At 49.8% G+C, this 22,074-nt stretch overlaps 1 protein-coding gene across 3 annotated transcripts in view; it reads left to right on the top strand.

Moving 5' to 3' along the window:
• LOC124151969 (inhibin beta A chain-like) overlaps window positions 1-22,074 on the top strand; it is a 60,346-nt gene that overhangs the window by 5,701 nt on the left and 32,571 nt on the right. The window contains exon 2 of one of the 3 annotated variants that reach the window (XM_046524682.2): window positions 5,303-5,348. The exons of 1 other annotated variant lie outside the window; for it this stretch is intronic. The gene's annotated coding sequence lies outside the window, so the exon portion shown is untranslated. Of the gene's footprint in view, window positions 1-5,302; window positions 5,349-18,080; window positions 18,295-22,074 lie in introns of those variants that run through there. One more of the 3 variants, XM_048391583.1, reaches the window with a different exon arrangement.

Raw genomic sequence — 22,074 nt, 5'->3', positions numbered from 1 at the left:
CCCACGACTAAGGACTCCCACACCACCTACGACTAAGGACTACCACACCACCCACGACTCAGGACTATCGGTCAACCCAGGATTAAGGACTACAACACCACCCACAACTAAGGATTACCCCACCAACCACGACTAAGGCCTACCACATCGCCCACGACTAAGGACTACTCCACCAACCACGACTAAGGCCTACCACATCGCCCACGACTAAGGACTACCCCACCAACCACGACTAAGGACTACCACACCACCCACGACTAAGGACTACCACACAACCTACGACTAAGGACTACCACACCACCTACGACTAAGGACTACCACACCACCCACGACTAAAGGACTCCGAACGACCTACAACTAAGGACTCCCACACCACCTACGACTAAGGACTACTACACCACTCACGACTAAGGCCTACCACACAGCCCACGACTAAGGATTACCCCATCAACCACGATTTAGGACTACCCCACCGTCCACGACTAAGGACTACCGCAACGCCCAGGATTAAGGACTACCACACCACCTACGACTAAGGACTTCCACACCACCCACGACTAAGGACTCCGAACGACCTACAACTAAGGACTACCACACCACCGGTGACTAAGGACTACCACACCACCTACAGCTAAGGACTACCACACCACCTACGACTAAGGACTACCACACCACCTACGACTAAAGACTCCCACACCACCTACGACTTAGGACTACCGCACCACCCACGACTAAGGACTACCGCACCACTCACGATTAAAGAACTACCGCGTCACCTACGACTGAAGACTACCCCTCCACCAACGACTAAGGGATACAGTACTACCCACGACTAAGTACAACCCCTACTAAGGACTACAGCACCGTCCACGACTAAAGACTACCCCTCCACCCATGACTGATGACTCCCGCACCACCCCTGATTAAGGACTACCGCACCACCCACGACTAAGGATTACCCCACCAACCACGACTAAGGACTACCCCACCACCCACGACTTAGGATTACCCCACCAACCATGACTAAGGACTACCCCACCGCCCACGACTTAGGACTTCCCCTCCACCCACCACTAAGGACTACCACACCACCTACGACTAAGGACTAAAGCTCCACCCACGAATAAAGGACTCCCCCTACTAAGGACTACCGCACCACTCACGATTAAAGAACTACCGCATCACCTACGACTGAGGACTACCCCTACTAAGAACTAAGGCACCACTCACGACTAAGGACTGCCGTACCACTCACGAGTAAGGACTACCTAACCACCCACAACTCAGGACTACCAACGACTAAGGGATACAGCACTACCCACGACTAAGTACAACCCCTACTAAGGACTATAGCACCGTCCACGACTGAGGACAAAAGCACCACCAACGACTAAAGACTACCCCTCCACGCATGACTAAGGACTCCCGCACCACCCCTGATTAAGGACTACAGCACCACCCACGACTAAGGACTATCGGACAACCCAGGATTAAGGCCTACTGCACCACCCAGGATTAAGGACTACAGCACCATTCACGACTAAGGCCTACCACACAGCCCACGACTAAGGATTACCCCATCAACCACGACTAAGGACTACCCCACCGCCCACGACTTAGGACTACCCCACCTCCCACGACTAAGGACTACCGCACCGCCCAGGATTAAGGACTACAGCACCATTCATGACTAAGGCCTACCCCACCGTAAACGACTAAGGACTACCCCTCAACCCACGACTAAGGACTACCCCACCGCCCACGACTTAGAACTACCCCACCGCCCACGACTAAGGACTACCACACCACCTACCACTAAGGACTACCGCTCCACCCACGAGTAAGGACTACCGCACCACTCACGACAAAGGACTACCGCACCACTCACCATTAATACCTTGGACCTAATTAAGGACTACTCTAGTTACAAGAAGCTCGTGGCGGGGGTCTGCTTCTTTTCACAACATCCCCGGGCTAATATAGGTCCCCAACCACGTATCATTATTGAAAAAGGCTACTTAATGGATGGGCTGGCTAAATTAATATTACTTAAAGAACACCATGAATAACTTGATAGGGGGTTCCGCGTTGAAATAGGTCATGAGGAACACTTTCTGTTTCAAAGAGCGTGCCATCGTACCCCATCGGCGCCTACAATCTGGTCTTATGCCTAAAGTGTTTTTTGTGACACTAACGTAGATTCATATTTATTGAGAAAAATTCAGAAGCTATGTCTACTCTTCTGAATGTCCAGATTTGCGGTCCCTAGCTGTACCAGGATATGCTGATTGTGAGTTCGAATCCCTGATTCTCTTAGATGATGATGCTTAGCATGTAAGCATCATATATGTTCTCGTCGGCTCTCATATCCGCATCATCCCACTCTCTACAAGATGACTTCCCCACTCACTCTTTCTGTTATCTCCTTTGGAGGCGGTCGGGTAGCCTAGTGGTTAAAGCGTTCGCTCGTCACGCCAAAGACCCGGTTCCGACTTCCCACATTGGTACAATGTGTGAAGCCCATTTCTGGTGTCCCCCGCCGTGATATTGCTGGAATATTGCTAAAAGCGGCGTAAAACCATCCGCACTCACTCACTCAGTTTTAGGTGAACAATTGACCTGCCTCTGCATGCGTTTGTGACAGCCCATTTCTGGTGTCCCCCGCCTTGATATTGCTGGAATATTGCTAAACGCGGCGTAAAATCATACTCAGTCAATACTATCTCCTTCTTACATTGCTTATAGGCAGGATTATTCAGGTTTATCATAAAGTGGTACTTTTCACGCTTGCAACTTGACGAACTTGACGACTTTGACGACCAATAAATGACTCCTTAGTATGAATTTCTTTGTGTAGTTATGGAGATGACGTTAAACATATGTCTTTAATTCGTCATGCACATGGTTCACCGCATCTGCTCTCGTAAATGTCACAGCGTTGACAGCTAATGCCTTGGGCACAAGTACCACAAACACTAACATAATTCTCATCACCGTAAGATCGAGTTTACGTTTAGAATAATAGGTGAGGTGAAATGGGGTTTGACGTCGCGTCCAAGATTATTGCGACTTATATAGCGACGTGCCTGTTGTGTGGCTGCTTGTACCAGTCCGGACTGATGCCGATTTATAGTGCTAGCTCACTGAGATACCATGCCGCAGTTTAACATGAATACCCCACTCAGACACAGTATACTGACTCCGAGTCGACCAGTCCTTGTTTTAGCCCCTTAATGCCGAGCGCCGGACAGGGTAACAACAAGTACCATCTTTTAACGTCTTTTGGTATGACGCGGTCGGGGATCGAACCCCGGACCTTCCGCTCTCCGGGCGGACACTCTACCACTAGACCACGGAGGCGGACTGTTTAGAATAATAACTGACAGTAGAATTATTTTAGTGTTGACTTCCTGGGTGCATGGGGGCAGGTGCGACTGATGCAGTAACTTCCGCTAGGCAAGTTAAACTGTATTCAGTGACCCCCACGAAGCGATCGGATGGTTAGCCAAGAACTTTCAGCGGTTAGCCCTGATGGATAACATCCGGTAGCAATTATGGTTCAGAAAATGGCTCAAAACATGTTCGTGTTTTCGCTTCAGGCTTAATTGTTGCCTCCATTTACCGGTCTGCATCATACGCAGTTAGCATGTATCGTGCTTATTCAGGAAGTGTACATGCACAATAGCAATCATATTCTTTTTATAAGTATTAATAGAGCATATGAAATGTAGCACCTTCCAGGACAGCTGCCTGGAGACAGAGAGGGTTCGTCAACCCCTGCCTGGGAACGGGGAAACGTTTAATCGCCTCTTATTAGATGTCTGTACATTATAGGCTTGTTCCTGGAACAGTACAAGATACCGGTTTCCCGTTAACGTGGATTTTATTTTCTTGCCACTGCATCGAGTTTATTTTCGGTGTGTTGAGAAGATCAGCAACCCTACAGAGTCCTCTTTTGGATGAAGTCGACTGTCCTGAAATGTGAAACAGAGGCTTTCTATTTGCTGTTCAGGAACAGTTTCTTCCCATTCGAAACCGCCAATGTGTGATTTTGCATCAAAATGTCAATATGGAATGTAGATTATGCAATGAATTTACTGAGACTGTCCAACAAGTTCGCAGTGGATGCCTAGCTTTAGCACAAACGCATTATCTTAAGCGACATGATGGAGTGGCTCGATCCTTTTATTACCGTCTTCGCCATGCCTGTGGTTTTGACTGTGGTACGACCCATTATATGTAGAGGGTGTCATGGAAAATGATAAATACAAAATCCTTTGGAATAGGCCCGTGTGCAGCCTCAGACCTATCCAGGCCAACAAATCTGATCTAGTTCTGTTTGATAAATCGAATGAATTCATTTATATTTTTGAATTTTCTGTCCCTTTTGCGATCATGTGATTAACAAGATTCAGGGGAAAACATGGCATATATGCTGACCTCACTTACGAAATGACACACTTGCATCCAAAGAACCAGGTTGTCTGACTTTCCATTGTCCACTGTGCCTAAGGTTTTGTACCTCCCAATCTGTTGACTGACATTGGGAGAGTACCCGGGTTTGCTACCAGGAATACAGCCCTTCAGACAATCTGGGTAATGTAGAAGGCTGCAGTGTTGGGGCGTCTTTACTTTCTCCGAAAAGTGCTTGAAAGGGTTCGATTAGGCATCGTTTGCTGGCGGAAGTCGTCTCGCTGTCTGAGCTGCGTTTTGAGGGGGCAAGAGCCCTGGGCTGCTGGCTTTTTTTAATCTGTAAAATAATAAAAATACATAGTCTGAGTGCAATTTGAACACTGAACGTGGGTGTGGGAATGTTCAATCCAGTACCGTATTGTATCAAAACGATGGATAGGTATACACCTGCGAAGAATGTAATATTTTCATCAATATCAGGACTTATTAATAAGTGGAAACGTGCCTTCTTTATTGATAAACTTGACGAGAAACATATGTCAGCATGACGTCAAAAGGGTATGAGTGACGTCATCTATTGTGACGTCATCACACAGTACTTAAGTCAGGAAAGATGACAGTAGTGTTGTTAGAAACCCTTACTACATGGGCCATGCCTATGGATCTCATTGCCCCAACTTGAATTATGAACCATAAATTTTACAATCTCTACACACTTGTAGCCATCAACACTCTTTTCACTGACGCTACTTCGTTCTTGGTTTGGTCTTCACTTATGTACAAAGCGACAAGAGCTTACATTAAACGACGCTGAACTTGCACAGACTTTATAGCACTGGATTTTGGGATTTGTGTTATTTCACACTTGTGTACGCTTTTTTTCCTTCAGCAATCCGTTAAGAAAGCCTATTGCGGCATAGGATGAAAAAACGTTCGTGAGTATTATCCTTTCTAAGACAACTTGTCAGAAGATGGCCCAGTCGTCTATGTTGCCATAAGTCGCTGTGCAGAGTTGCGCCCCTTGGACACGCCAGGAGCCTGTGATCGTTGGCTCGAATTACCCAAATAGTTTTTTACGGTGCCATTTACATATTGCATGAACCCAGAGGACAACCCTGATATGTGGGCATGTTCAACATTTACCGACCGCCTCCGTGGTCTAGTGGTAGAGCGTCCGCCCGGAGAGCGGAAGGTCCGGGGTTCGATCCCGGCCGCGCCATATCGAAAGACGTTAAAAGATGGTACTTGTTGTTACCCTGTCTGGCGCTCGGCATTACGGGGCTAAAACAAGGACTGGTCGGCTCGGAGTCAGTATACTGTGTCTGAGTGGGGTATTCATGTTAAACTGCGGCATGGTATCTCAGTAAGCTAGCGCTATAAATCGTCATCAGCCCGGACTAGTACAAGCAGCCACACAAACACACACACGTACATGCACGTCGCTATATAAGTGCAATAATCTTGGACGCGACGTTAAACCCCATTTCACCACACCTCAACATTAACCTGATAATTTACTGGTTGAAAAAGGTCCATTGGCACAATCATTGCCAACGGAAACATCCTGAAATACACGGCCGTTTTTTTCTGAAGACGAGCTGGCCCTTCGCGACACGAAAGACTGCTCATTTTCATGACACAATGACATATGCATGTTTCATTCATTGTATGAGTTCTAAAAAAGATTCCATCATGTCTGATAAGTTATTGTCAAGTGCTCGTGCAGTATGCCAGTGAAAGACGAAACCTTGAGGTAATATTCCGACATCGAACGTATACAATATTCTAAAGGGTTATCGGCAGCCATGGTTATAAGCATTGATGCACAGGCTGTCTATAGAACGATGTTTCATACGCATGGTTTTGGTGTGGAAAGGGTTAATTTAAAGTGGTATCAGGAAGTGAAAGGGACACCTCTTTTTAACCAATCAGAATCAAGCTTTCTTCAACGTCAGAGTAGAAAATGTTATATAGAAGACAAAGGACCGCAGCGTGGTCAACTTTATCTGACTATTTCATAAATAAGCAAAATATTTAGAAATCATTTTGCTCCTGTAAGGGGAAGTCATGCGCAGGTATAACCCCAATTGAGTTTACGGGTTCTTCTGAGCAGTTCGTCTACACGTGTTTGGTGGTTAGGCTAATTGATTGTAATAACAACCATTCATCGTACATGTAACTAATGGTGATACTAAACCTATTGGGATGGGTATTAAAGTAGATCATCAACTTCAATTTAACAACTGGATACTCAGATCAGACGATGTAGGTGTAGTTTAGTTGTAGACACATATACAGAAAAAAACACATACGCAAAAAAATAGTCAGGTAGAGATACAGTCGGATACGCACAAAGGTACACAGATAGACACACGTACAGTCAGCCACAGATAGCCAGGTAGACAGTCACACAATCACACACGTTCTAAGATAGATAGAAAGATGAAAGCGACAAAACCCTTTCAATGTTCATAAGAAATCTTTGCAATAAGCAGAGGCGATTGTTCGATCTCCGACTATATCATGAGCATTAGTTCATGAATTCGCGAAAAGCTGCGTGTAACCAGGCCCACCGGCGGCACCCGTCACAAACACATGCAAAGGCAAGTCAATTGTTAACCTGATAAACATATGGTACAACTCAAAATGGGGAATTGCATCGGACATAATTTTTGTCACTGATGGCGTCAATTTGGAAGTGCCCTCAACATCCCTGCCGTAAACCTTTTTGAAAGCTTCACCGAGGCCTTGAATGTAGTAACCTTGATAAACGACTTCTGAGCAGGAGTTATATGATGTTCTCTGAAATCTTGATAGAAATAGAATGTTCGTTTCCACCACATGGTGGGCACGGGTGGCCGAGCCGTCTAAGGCGCCGCGATTCGCAGTGCAGAGTTGCGTCCCTTGGGCACGCCAGAAACCTATGATTGTGGGTTCGAATCCCGGTTCGCCCCGATTATGTTTCTAGGTTTGTCAGCACTATACCTGGGCTCGTTGGTTTCACCGAAGTGGTAAACGTCTGAGACCTGCATCACTTCGGGCTTTCCTCCCACATTAAGCTGACACGCCGCGATATAAGTGGAATACTGTTAAAAGCGGCGTTAAACCCAACTCACTCACTCACGAATTAGCTTCCATGGTAATGTTTCCAGTATTCGTCTCCGTGTAGCATCCCTCTATACATATATTTCCGCTGTAGGAACATTTCAGCAATTATAATACTTAAATTGTATCAGTTCAAATTTACCTACAGCATACTTTTAAAATACAGTCCTTGTCATATGAATCTTTGTTTGTTACTCGTACAACGCAGCTATTGCTTAAACCTTAAACCACCTTTCCATTCCAGCGAATGTAGCCGTTCTTCAAACGATTTTCCCTAGTGCTAACGGAATAGCATCCTTTCGAGGTGTGCCTCGGCTTCATCCCGACAGTGTTCATGAATATGGCCCCCTATCTGATAAGAAATATTACCACGCAATCAATTCCGAGCGCGATAGATCCCCCAAGGACTTATTCATGAACTTCGCGATATTTTCGCTTGAGAGGAGAATGTAAGGTTTGAATGATCGTGGTCCCAACAAAGAATTTTATCGAATAGATACGTCTTTCGAATGTTATCATCACCAGCAGGAGAGATTCATTTCGCTACGTAATTTTTGTCAGTTAATATTTGTTTATGGATGGATGAAAAGAATTGGTTGATATAATTGAAAATTAAACGTGAATTTTTTGTAAGTGTTTAGGTCTCAATTACTATTTTTCTATGAATAACGAACGCATCTACTTTCGGAGACTCATTCAATGCTTATATTATATGCTCTTTTTATTGAATTACTATTAAACCTCCCCTTTATCGTCTCCACATAAAGTGTACATAAATACCCTGTTTTGAATATAATACATAAGTGTTTTCATCCGAGGAACGTGGATGGCCTTGTTCCTGTCACGAACTAAGTCTTTGTGTTTTTCTTAAATATGTTTCTATTACGTTACGTAATGGAACAAATACACGTTTTATTTCACAAAAATGTCAGTTCATACACAAAGTGTCACGGGTTGGCACTGGTACAGTGGGCTTCACACATTGTACCCATGTCGGGAATCGAACCCGGGTCTTCGGCGTGACGTGTGAACGTTTTAACCACTAGGCTACCCGACCGCCCCTTTGAATGTAGTAACCTTGATAAACGACTTCTGAGCAGGAGTTATATGATGTTCTCTGAAATCTTGATAGAAATAGAATGTTCGTTTCCACCTCAAAAGCCATGGGGGACACGGGTGGCCCAGCCGTCTAAGGCGCCGCGATTCGCTGTGCAGAGTTGCGTCCCTTGGGCACGCCAGAAACCTATCATTGTGGGTTCGAATCCCGGTTCTCCCCGATTATGTTTCTAGGTTTGTCAGCACCATACCTGGTACAGTGTAGTATCTAGGGGAGGTATGTAGTGTGTAGAAAGTAATAGCTAGTCTAAATAGATTATAATACACTGGAATGATAATCATGTTTGTGCATTTTTATTGAGGGATGGATATATTGAATATAAGAGTGAAATATGCCAGATTTGTGTTCAACTGGTAGGCTTTTCTTAGGTAATCGAACGAAGGTACAAGAAAGTTCATCAAACTTATATATAGGCGAGAATGCACGTGTGGATGTGGCTGCTTGTTCCAGTCAGGACCTATAGCAGGTTTCTAGTGCTAGATGGTGCTAGATGGTGCTAGATACCATGCCGCATGGGTACCCCACTCAGACACACTGCAGCGACTCAGAGCCAACATGTGGGTGTGAGTGAGTGAATATGGTTTTACGCCGCTTTTAGCAATATTCCAGCAATATCACGGCGGGGGACACCAGAAATGGCCTTCACACATTGTACCCATGTCGGGAATCGAACCCGGGTCTTCTGAGTGACGAGCGAACGCTTTAACCACTAGGCTACCCGACCGCCCCTACATGTGGTCGTAAATGTATGTGGGTGGGTGGGTGGGATGTGGCTTTGTGGGTGTATTGGGTTCTTTGATGTGAGAGGTGAAGTCGGATTTATGTATGTCCTGTTTCCGTCATGATGGTCAACCATCATCTCTGAGACACACTCACCTCTCAACACTGTTTCAAAGAGGACACAGCCTGCATGGAATGTCTGCTTCCCACGCGCATCTTAAGAGCATTCCAAATGAGTTCGTCAAATTCTAAAAGCTGATCCCAGCTATACTAACAACTCCAACATCCTATCAACACCTGCTTCCTAGCAACTCCCACATCCTAGCAACCCCCACATCCTAGTAACACCCATATTCTAGCAATTCCAACATCCTATTAACACCTAAATCGTAGCAACTCCCTCATCCAAGCAACACTCACATCCTAGTAACTCCCACAACCTAGCAACTCCAATATCCTAGCAACACCAATATACTAGCAACTCCCACATCCCAGCAACACTCACATCGTAGCAACACCCATATCCTAGGAACTCGTACCAATACCGACATCCTAGCAACTCCCACATCCTAGCAACACCCACATCCTATCAACTCCCACATCCGAGCAACACCTACATCCTAGCAACTCACTCATCCCAGCAACACTCAATTCGTAGCAATACCGACATCCTAGCAACTCCCACATCCTATTAACACCTACATCCTAGCAACTCCCTCATTCCAGCAACACTCAATTCGTACCAATACCGACATCCTAGCAACTCCCACATCCTATTAACACCCACATCCTATCAACTCCCACATGCTATTAACACCTACATCCTAGCAACTCCCTCATTCAACCAACACTCAATTCGTAGCAATACCCACATCCTAGCAACTCTTTCATCCTATTAACACCTACACCCTAGCAACTCCCTCATTCAAGAAACACTCAATTCGTAGCAATACCGACATCCTAGCAACTCCCACATGCTATTAACACCTACATCCTAGCAACTCCCTAATCCCAGCAACACTCACGTCGTAGTAATACCGACATACCAGCAACACCTACATCCTTGCAACACCCACAACCTATAAACTCCCACATCCTATTAACACCTACATCCTAGCAACTCCCTCATTCCAGCAACACTCAATTCGTAGCAGTCCCGACATCCTAGCAACTCCCACATCCTAGCAACACCCACATCCTAGCAACTCCCACGTCCCATTAACACCTACATCCTAGCAACTCCCTCAACCCAGCAACACTCACATTGTAGCAATACCCACATCCTAGCAACTCCCACATCCCAGGAACTCCCGCATCCTAATAACTCTCACATCCTAGCTTCTCCCGCCACCTCCAACTCATCTCCATCAACCACCACCCATAACCACCGACCGAAACCTCTTCTCACCAATCTCCACCATCACCACCCACCTCCACCATCTCCATTCACCTTCACCTCGTCTCCACCGACCTCCACCAATCACCACTCACTTCCACCTACCTCCATCACATCCACCACCTCCACCATCTCCACCATCTCCACCACCTCGACCATTTCCACCACCTCCACCATCTCCATCCACCTTCACCTCATCTCAACCATCTCCATCCACCACCACCACCTCCTCCATCTCCACCACCTCCCCCATCTCCACCACCTCCACCATCTCCACCACCTCCACCATCTCCACCACCTCCACCACCACCACCACCTCCACCATCTCCATCCACCACCACCTCCACCACCTCCACCACCTCCACCATCTCCACCACCTCCACCACCTCCACCATCTCCACCATCTCCACCATCTCCACCACCTCCACCATCTCCACCACCTCCACCATCTCCACCATCTCCACCAACCTCCACCTCCACCATCTCAACCATCTCCACCACCTCCACCATCTCCACCACCACCACCACCTCCACCACCTCCATCACATCCACCACCTCCACCACCTCCACCATCTCCACCACCTCCACCACCTCCACCACCTCCACCATCTCCACCATCTCCACCATCTCCACCACCTCCACCATCTCCACCAACCTCCACCATCTCCACCATCTCCACCAACCTCCACCTCCACCACCTCCACCACCTCCATCATCTCCACCACCTCCACCACCTCAACCACCTCCACCACCTCCACCATCTCCACCACCTCCACCACCTCCACCATCTCCACAACCTCCACCATCTCCACCATCTCCACCATCTCCACCAACCTCCACCTCCACCACCTCCACCATCTCCACCATCTCCACCATCTCCACCATATCCACCATCTCCACCATCTCCACCATCTCCACCACCTCCACCATCTCCACCATCTCCACCAACCTCCACCTCCACCACCTCCACCATCTCCACCACCTCCACCACCTCCACCACCACCACCACCTCCACCACCTCCACCACCTCCACCACCTCCACCAACCTCCACCTCCACCATCTCCACCATCTCCACCATCTCCACCACCTCCACCATCTCCACCACCTCCACCATCTCCACCATCTCCACCAACCTCCACCTCCACCACCTCCACCACCTCCACCACCTCCATCATCTCCACCACCTCCACCACCTCAACCACCTCCACCACCTCCACCATCTCCACCACCTCCACCACCTCCACCATCTCCACAACCTCCACCATCTCCACCATCTCCACCATCTCCACCATCTCCACCATCTCCACCACCTCCACCATCTCCACCACCTCCACCACCTCCATCCACCTCCACCATCACCACCATCTCCACCATCTCCACCACCTCCACCATCTCCACCACCTCCACCATCTCCATCCACCTCCACCACCTCCACCATCTCCACCACCTCCACCATCTCCACCATCTCCACCATCTCCACCACCTCCATCTCAACCATCTCCACCACCTCCACCATTTCCACCATCTCCACCACCTCCACCATCTCCACCATCTCCACCACCTCCACCATCTCCACCACCTCCACCACCTCCACCACCTCCACCATCTCCACCACCTCCACCATCTCCGACACCTCCACCACCTCCATCCACCTCCACCACCTCCACCATCTCCACCATCTCCACCATCTCCACCATCTCCACCACCTCCACCATCTCCACCACCTCCACCACCTCCATCCACCTCCACCATCACCACCATCTCCACCATCTCCACCACCTCCACCATCTCCACCACCTCCACCATCTCCATCCACCTCCACCACCTCCACCATCTCCACCACCTCCACCATCTCCACCATCTCCACCATCTCCACCACCTCCATCTCAACCATCTCCACCACCTCCACCATTTCCACTACCTCCACCATCTCCATCCACCCCCACCATCTCCACCATCTCCACCATCTCCACCACCTCCACCATCTCCACCACCTCCACCAACCTCCACCACCTCCACCACCTCCACCACCTCCACCAACCTCCACCTCCACCACCTCCACCATCTCCACCACCTCCACCACCTCCACCATCTCCACCACCTCCACCATCTCCACCACCTCCACCATCTCCACCACCTCCACCATCTCCACCATCTCCACCATCTCCACCACCTCCACCACCTCCATCTCAACCATCTCCACCACCTCCACCATTTCCACTACCTCCACCATCTCCATCCACCCCCACCATCTCCACCATCTCCACCATCTCCACCACCTCCACCATCTCCACCACCTCCACCAACCTCCACCACCTCCACCACCTCCACCACCTCCACCAACCTCCACCTCCACCACCTCCACCATCTCCACCACCTCCACCACCTCCACCATCTCCACCACCTCCACCAACCTCCACCTCCACCACCTCCACCATCTCCACCACCTCCACCATCTCCACCACATCCACCAACCTCCACCACCTCCACCACCTCCACCACCTCCACCACCTCCACCATCTCGTCCACCTCCACCACCTCCACCATCTCCACAACCTCCACCATCTCCACCATCTCCACCATCTCCACCAACCTCCACCTCCACCACCTCCACCATCTCCACCATCTCCACCATCTCCACCATATCCACCATCTCCACCATCTCCACCACCTCCACCATCTCCACCAACCTCCACCTCCACCACCTCCACCATCTCCACCACCTCCACCACCTCCACCACCACCACCACCTCCACCACCTCCACCACCTCCACCACCTCCACCATCTCCACCATCTCCACCACCTCCGCCACCTCCACCATCTCCACCACCTCCACCATCTCCACCACCTCCACAATCTCCACAACCTCCACAACCTCCACCACCTGCACCATCTCCACCACCTCCACCATCTCCACCACCTCCACCACCTCCACCACCTCCACCATCTCCACCACCTCCACCATCTCCATCACCTCCACCACCTCCATCCACCTCCACCACCTCCACCATCTCCACCATCTCCACCACCTCCACCATCTCCACCATCTCCACCATCTCCACCACCTCCACCATCTCCACCACCTCCACCACCTCCATCCACCTCCACCATCACCACCATCTCCACCATCTCCACCACCTCCACCATCTCCACCACCTCCACCATCTCCATCCACCTCCACCACCTCCACCATCTCCACCACCTCCACCATCTCCACCATCTCCACCATCTCCACCACCTCCATCTCAACCATCTCCACCACCTCCACCATTTCCACTACCTCCACCATCTCCATCCACCCCCACCATCTCCACCATCTCCAACATCTCCACCACCTCCACCATCTCCACCACCTCCACCAACCTCCACCACCTCCACCACCTCCACCACCTCCACCAACCTCCACCTCCACCACCTCCACCATCTCCACCACCTCCACCACCTCCACCACCTCCACCATCTCCACCACCTCCACCAACCTCCACCTCCACCACCTCCACCATCTCCACCACCTCCACCATCTCCACCACCTCCACCAACCTCCACCTCCACCACCTCCACCATCTCCACCACCTCCACCACCTCCACCACCTCCACCATCTCCACCACCTCCAATATCTCCACCATCTCCACCATCTCCATCCACCTCCACCACCTCCACTATCTCCACCACCTCCACCATCTCCACCACCTCCACCATCTCCACCATCTCCACCACCTCCACCATCTCCACCACCTCCACCATCTCCACCATCTCCACCACCTCAACCATCTCCACCACCTCCACCAACCACCACCCAGCTCCACCTACCTCCATTACATCCACCATCTCCATCCACCTTCACCTCATCTCCACCACCCACCTCCACCACCTCCACCAACTAAAACATTACCACCCATCACCTCCAACCTCTACCTACCTCCATCACATCCACCACCTCCACCATCTCCACCCACCTCCACCACCTCCACCACCTCCACCATCTCCATCCACCTCCATCACCTCCACCTCATCTCCACCCATCTCCACCCACCTCCACCAACTAAAACATCACCACCCATCACCACCCACCTCTATCTACCTCTACCAACTCCACCATCTCCATTCACCTTCACCCATCTCCACCTCCTCCACCATCTCCACCCACCTCCACCATCTCAATCCACCTTCACCTCATCTCCACCCACCTCCACCACCTCCATCACATCCACCATCTCCACCCACCTTCACCTCATCTCCATCCACCCCCACCTCTCTACTCATCTCAAACTCATAGCCACCAATCTCCACCTCTACCTCATCTCATCCCACCTCCATCCACCTCCACCTCATCTCCGCCCATCTTCACCCATCTCCACCTACCTTCACCACCTCTACCTCAGCTCCTACCACCTCCACCTCATCACCACCAACCTCCGGCCACCTCCACGTCATATCCACCACATCAATCTCATCTCCACCACCACCACCACATCCGCCTCATCCCCACCCACCTCCATCACATCCACTTCATCTCCACCTCATCTCTACCCGCCTCCACCTCATCCCCACCAACCTCCACCACCTTATCTCAATCCATCTCCACCTTCTTCCACCTCCTCCTCCACCTTCAGCACATCCACCCATCTCTACCCACTCCACCTCTTTTCCACTTTCACCCACCTCCACCTCATCTCCACCCATTTCTACCAACCTCTACCTCATGACCTACCTCTACCCATCTCCACCTCATCTCCAAATCGTCTCCACCCATCTTCACCCATCTCTACTCACCTTCACCCACCTCCACCTCATCTCCACCCACCTCCACCCACCTCCACCCCATCTCCACCCATCTCTACACACCTCCAACCACCTCCACCTACCTCCACCTCATCTCCAACGATCTCTACCCACATCCACGTATTTTCCACCTCCACCCACCTCCACCTTATCTCCACCTCATCTCCACCCACCTCCACCCGTTCCCACCCATCTCACCCTCATCTCAACCTCAACTCACCTCAACCATATCTCCACCCATCTCTTCCCACCTCCACCTCATCACCACGTACCTCCATCCGTCTCCACCTCATCATCTCCCACCTCCACCTCATCTCCACCCATCTCTACCCACCTCCACCTCATCACCCATCTCCACCCATCTCCATCCACCTCCACCTCATCACCCATCTCCACCCATCTCCACCCATCTCCAACCACCTCCACCTTATCACCCATCTCCAACCATCTCCACCCACCTCCACCTTATCTCCACCCATCTCCACCCACCTCCACCCCATCACCCATCTCCACCTACCTCCACCCACCTCCACCTCATCATCTCCCACATCCACCTCATCACCCATATCCACCCATTTCCACCCACCTCCACCCCATCACCCATCTCCACCCATTTCCACCCACCTCCACCCCATCACCCATCTCCAACCACCTCCACCTCATCACCCACCTCAACCCATCTCCACCCACCTCCACCTCATCACCCATCTCCACCCACCACCTCATCATCTCCAACATCCACCTCATCTCCACCCATCTCCACCCACCTCCACCTCATCACCCATCTCCACCTACCTCCACCCACCTCCACCTCATCATCTCCCACATCCACCTCATCACCCATCTCCACCCATTTCCACCCACCTCCACCCCATCACCCATCTCCACCCATTTCCACCCACCTCCACCCCATCACCCATCTCCAACCACCTCCACCTCATCACCCATCTCCACCCATTTCCACCCACCTCCACCTCATCACCCATCTCCACCCATCTCCACCCACCTCCAACCACCTCCACCTCATCACCCGTCTCCACCCATTTCCACCCACCTCCACCCCATCACCCATCTCCAACCACCTCCACCTCATCACCCACCTCAACCCATCTCCACCCACCTCCACCTCATCATCTCCCACATCCACCTCATCACCCATCTCCGACCATCTCCACCCACCTCCACCCCATCACCCATCTCCAACCACCTCCACCCCATCACCCATCTCCAACCACCTCCATCTCATCACCCACCTCAACCCATCTCCACCCACCTCCACCTCATCACCCATCTCCACCCACCACCTCATCATCTCCAACATCCACCTCATCTCCACCCATCTCCACCCACCTCCACCTCATCATCTCCCACATCCACCTCATCACCCATCTCCACCCATCTCCACCCATCTCCAACCACCTCCACCTCATCACCCATCTCCAACCATCTCCACCCACCTCCACCTCATCACCCATCTCCACCCACCTCCACCTTATCTCCACCCATCTCCACCCACCTCCACCCCATCACCCATCTCCACCTACCTCCACCTAATCACCCATCTCCACCCATTTCCACCCACCTCCACCCCATCACCCATCTCCAACCACCTCCACCTCATCACCCACCTCAACCCATCTCCACCCACCTCCACCTCATCACCCACCTCAACCCATCTCCACCCACCTCCACCTCATCACCCATCTCCACCCACCACCTCATCATCTCCCACATCCACCTCATCTCCACCCATCTCCACCCACCTCCACCTCATCTCCACCCATCTCCACCCACCTCCACCTCATCACCCATCTCCACCCACCACCTCATCATCTCCCACCTCAACCCCACCCACCCATCTCTACTCATCTCCAACCACCTCCACCTATCTCCACCTCATCTCCAAGGATCTCTACCTACATCCACGTATTTTCCACCTCCATCCACCTCCACCTTATCTCCACCTCATCTCCACCCACCTCCACCCACCTCCACCTCATCACCCATCTCCACCTACCACCTCATCATCTCCCACATCCACCTCATCTCCACCCATCTCCACCCACCTCCACCTCATCTCCACCCATCTCCACCCACCTCCACCTCATCTCCACCCATCTCCACCCACCTCCATCCACCTCCACCTCATCACCACCCATCTCCACCCACCTCCATCCACCTCCACCTCATCACCACCCATCTCCACCCACCTCCATCCACCTCCATCCACCTCCACCTCATCTCCACCCACCTGCATCCACCTCCATCCACCTCCACCTCATCGCCACCCATCTCCACCAACCTCCACCTCATCTCCACCCATCTCCACCCACCTCCACCTCATCGCCATCCATCTCCACCCACCTCCACCCACCTCCACCTCATCACCCATCTCCAACCACCTCCACCTCATTGCCATCCATCTCCACCCACCTCCACCCACCTCCACCTCATCACCCATCTCCACCCACCACCTCATCATCTCCCACCTCCACCTCATCTCCACCGATCTCCAACCACCTCCACCTCATCGCCACCCATCTCCACCTACCACCTCATGATCTCCCACCTCCACCCACCTAGTATAAGGCAACCACAGTCCCAGCGCACTCCGTCCATTCATGGAGTCACTTCCATTGATAAAACATCCATCTGACTCGTCCACGATGCGCGTGGGTGGGTTTGCGATCTCTTACAGTTGTGTCGCGGGCCTGTTCTCTGTGCGAGTGGCTCATAAAGGAACTGCTGCAGAACCATGGTGAGTCTCTCTTGTCGCTCAGTTCTAACTATAGTGTTTGTGTATTCGCCGTGAACATTTATATCGCTGCGCGCAGAACAAGTTACAACTAGGCCAGTGTCGGGCGAGATCAGTGCTTGTTGTGTTTCAAGCTGAGTGGGGATATTTTACTTAGTCGTAAATGATTTGATATTTAAAAAGAATTATGCCATTAACGTTAGTTTGTGTTCTCGTAAGTGCCGCATCAGTTGTAGAAGTCGTTGGTCGTTGTCTCGAAATAATTCAGCTATCTACGTTACCAGTTTTTTGAACATTCACACGTGTTTATTAGTGATGTTATAATCGTGTGATGGTTTGGCATTTAAGCTAAATATTTCTCCTTCGTCGACACTTTCTATATAGGTCACGCGGAACAAGCATTACCAGCATTAGTCAAAGTAATTAAGGTTAGGCAGATATATAATTTATATATAGGCATTCATGTAGATATCTGCCTGTATGTATTCATTCTAAAATGTGTTAAATAGTTCCGCAGTAACTTCGTTGTGCTGCTGCTGTGGTATATCTCAGGGCACAAAATGGGTTACCTTGCGGGCTTGAATTCCTTAAAATCTATTGACATGCTGACTGTACGTGGTTCGGAGCGACTCTTGATGTGAACGCTAACACATCATTGCCGCGGCTTATAGCGCTTATATCGTGTACATCGGTGAGGCAAATATCAAAGGTTAGTTTAAATTGCATCGAGGGTCGATTTTCATTTGACTATTGATTTTAATCAGTGTTAGCAAATTGGTGCGATGGGCGAATTGACTTATATGCTCGACGTTAACACGCCCTATTCCCCTCTGTGGTCATTTTGTGGCTTGTAATTCATGTCAAGACTAAATATTTATCTGATTTCAATAACATGATATAGTAAAGGTGCATTAACCACAATGAGATAGAGATAGCAGGTTAAGGGGGTTGACAATCTCAGCGACGAGGATGTGGTTTCTTATTTCAATAAAAGGTCACTAAATGTGCTTTGAGATACCTTTAACATTTTCAAGGATGTCGGTCAGAGATATTTGCTTGTGTAGTACAGGGGTCGTCTTTATAGGAAAACGGTTTGAATTCTTCAAATTTACACACAGCCGATTTCTGAATAGGCTTGTATGGTTTAGCTAGATATAGCTATGTTAGGTAAGAATGAACCCTGTTTTATCACAATGTGCAGCGTGTATGTTTGACATACATGTTTGTTTGTTTGTTTGTTTGTTTGTGGTTTAACGCCGCACTCGGTAATATTCCAGCTACATGACGGCCATCTGTAAAAAATCGAGTCTGGACAAGACAATCCAGTGATTAATAGCATGAGCATCGACCCGCGCAATTGGGATCGATGACATGCATCAACCAAGTCAGCGAGCCTGACCACCCGATCCCGTTAGTCGCCTCTTACGACAAGCATAGTCGCCTTTTATGGCAAGCGTGGGTTGCTGAAGACCTATTCTACCCCGAACTTTCACGGGTCTTGACATACATGTACGTAATACGTTATTATAGCATTGGGGAGTAGCTGTATATGTTTATAATATCTTACGCCTTGTCTGCAGAAATCTCACCCTTTAGTTTTGTCTGTGGGTGTGAATTTAGATATCTCGAAATTAAGGAACCCTGGGCTACACTCATCTCGAAGGGTGAGGGCAACTACTGTTATCTTGAAGTCAACAGGGCTACTGTCGTTATCGTGAAGTCAACGGGGCTACTGTCGTTATTTTGAAGTCAACGGGGCTACTGTCGTTATCTCGGCGTCAACGGGGCTACTGTCGTTATCGTGAAGTCAACAGGGCTACTGTCGTTATCCCGAAGTCAACAGGGCTACTGTCGTTATCCCGAAGTCAACGGGGCTACTGTCGTTATCTCGAAGTCAACGAGGCTACTGTCGTTATTTCGAAGTCAACGGGGCTACTGTCGTTATCTCGAAGTCAAGGGGGCTACTGTCGTTATCTCTAAGTCAACGGGGCTAATGTCGTTATCTTGACGTGAACAGGGCTACTGTCGTTATTTCGAAGTCAACGGGTCTACTGTCGTTACCACGAAGTGAACAGGGCTACTGTCATTATTTCGATTTCAACAGGGCTACTGTCGTTATTTCGAAGTCAACGGGGCTACTGTCGTTATCTTGAAGTCAACGGTGCTACTGCTGTTATCTCGAATATATAGCGGCTACTGTTGTTACCTCGAAGTCAACGGTGCTACTGTCGTTATCTTAAAATTAAAGGACCACTTCCGATATCTCTCATCTCTGTCGCGGTTTGAGGACCATCGCGCTTTCTCGTACTCAAAGAGAATATGCTCCTGAAAACTTTGGAGACGGTCCCCTGAACACGCCTGCCCGACAAGCATCAAAACTTATATTCCGATAATATCAAACTTAGCGGTTTGGTTTTTAGGTTTAACTCCATTATAGCAGTGAGTGAGTTAAGTTTAAAACAGTTCTATTTTAGATAGTTGTATGTATGCCGTAGACATAAGCGCGAGCATGGAGGTGAGGTGAGGTGAAATGGGATTTAACGTCGCGTCCAAGATTATTGCACTTATATAGCGACGTGCCTGTACGGGTGTGTGTTTGTGTGGCTGCTTGTACTAGTCCGGACTGATGCCGATTTATAGTGCTAGCTCACTGAAATACCATGCCGCAGTTTAACATGAACACCCCAATCAGACACAGTATACTGACTCCGAGCCGACCAGTCCTTGTTTTACCCCCTTAATGCCGAGCGCCAGACAGGGTAACAACAAGTACCATCTTTTAACGTCTTTTGGTGTGACGCGGCCGGGGATCGAACTCCGGACCTTCCGCTCTCCGGGCGGACGCTCTACTACTAGACCACGGAGGCGGTCCAAGAGCATGGAACTCATATACTGACAATCATAATCAGCGTGAATGTGACCCAGCGGCCAGCGGATCCTGTCACGGCCAAGGGGCGCAACTCTTATCGACTAGGTTCGACTCCTTACACCACTGTCCACTCGCTAATAGTTGCAGGATATATTATTAGCTAATGATCATCACAAGGAACGCCGTTGCCTGCAGGGGCGGTGGGTTAGCCTAGTAGTTAACGCGTTCTCTCGTCACACTGAAGACCCGGGTTCGATTCCCCATATGTGTACAATGTCTGAAGTTCATGCCTTGTGTCCCCCCGGTATGATATTACTGGAATATTGCCAAAAAGAGGCGAAAGACCATACTCACTCACTCCCAGTGAGTGAGTGAGTTGGGTTTAACGCCGCTTTTAACAGTATTCCAGTTATATCGAGGCGTATCAGCTAAACATTAACCACTTCGGTGAAACCCACGAGCAAACCTAGAAACCTAGAAACATAATCGGGGCGAACCGGGATTCGAACCCACCACTCACTCCCAAGTTGCCTAAGCAATAAATAGAAGGTACCGTACAAAATGTGTCGCCAAAAATAAATAACCATTTAAGACCACATAACAAATAGTACTTTTACAAATTATGACAAAAAGGAGAAGAAGTTCAGATAGTAAATAGGCCTTTAGTGCAGCTCAAATTTGAACTAAATTGAATATTGCAGCGTATATAATACGTAATAGGTAAACAATACCCCGGGAATAATGAAAATCTATATTTTATAAGCAAGGGCGTTTTTCAATGTTCCATGTTTCATAGATTAGTGGAACACAATAACAATTAAACTGTCAAATAGAAGTGGAGTATCGGCGTGGGTTTCTCGCTATTGTGCAATGGCAGTGTCCACTCCGCGATGACTTGCACGAATACGAAGGGC

Source organism: Haliotis rufescens, unplaced genomic scaffold (genome assembly GCF_023055435.1).
Source record: "Haliotis rufescens isolate VD_foot unplaced genomic scaffold, xgHalRufe1.0.p SCAF_91, whole genome shotgun sequence".
Lineage (NCBI taxonomy): Eukaryota > Metazoa > Mollusca > Gastropoda > Lepetellida > Haliotidae > Haliotis > Haliotis rufescens.
This window is presented reverse-complemented; position numbering and strand designations above follow the sequence as displayed.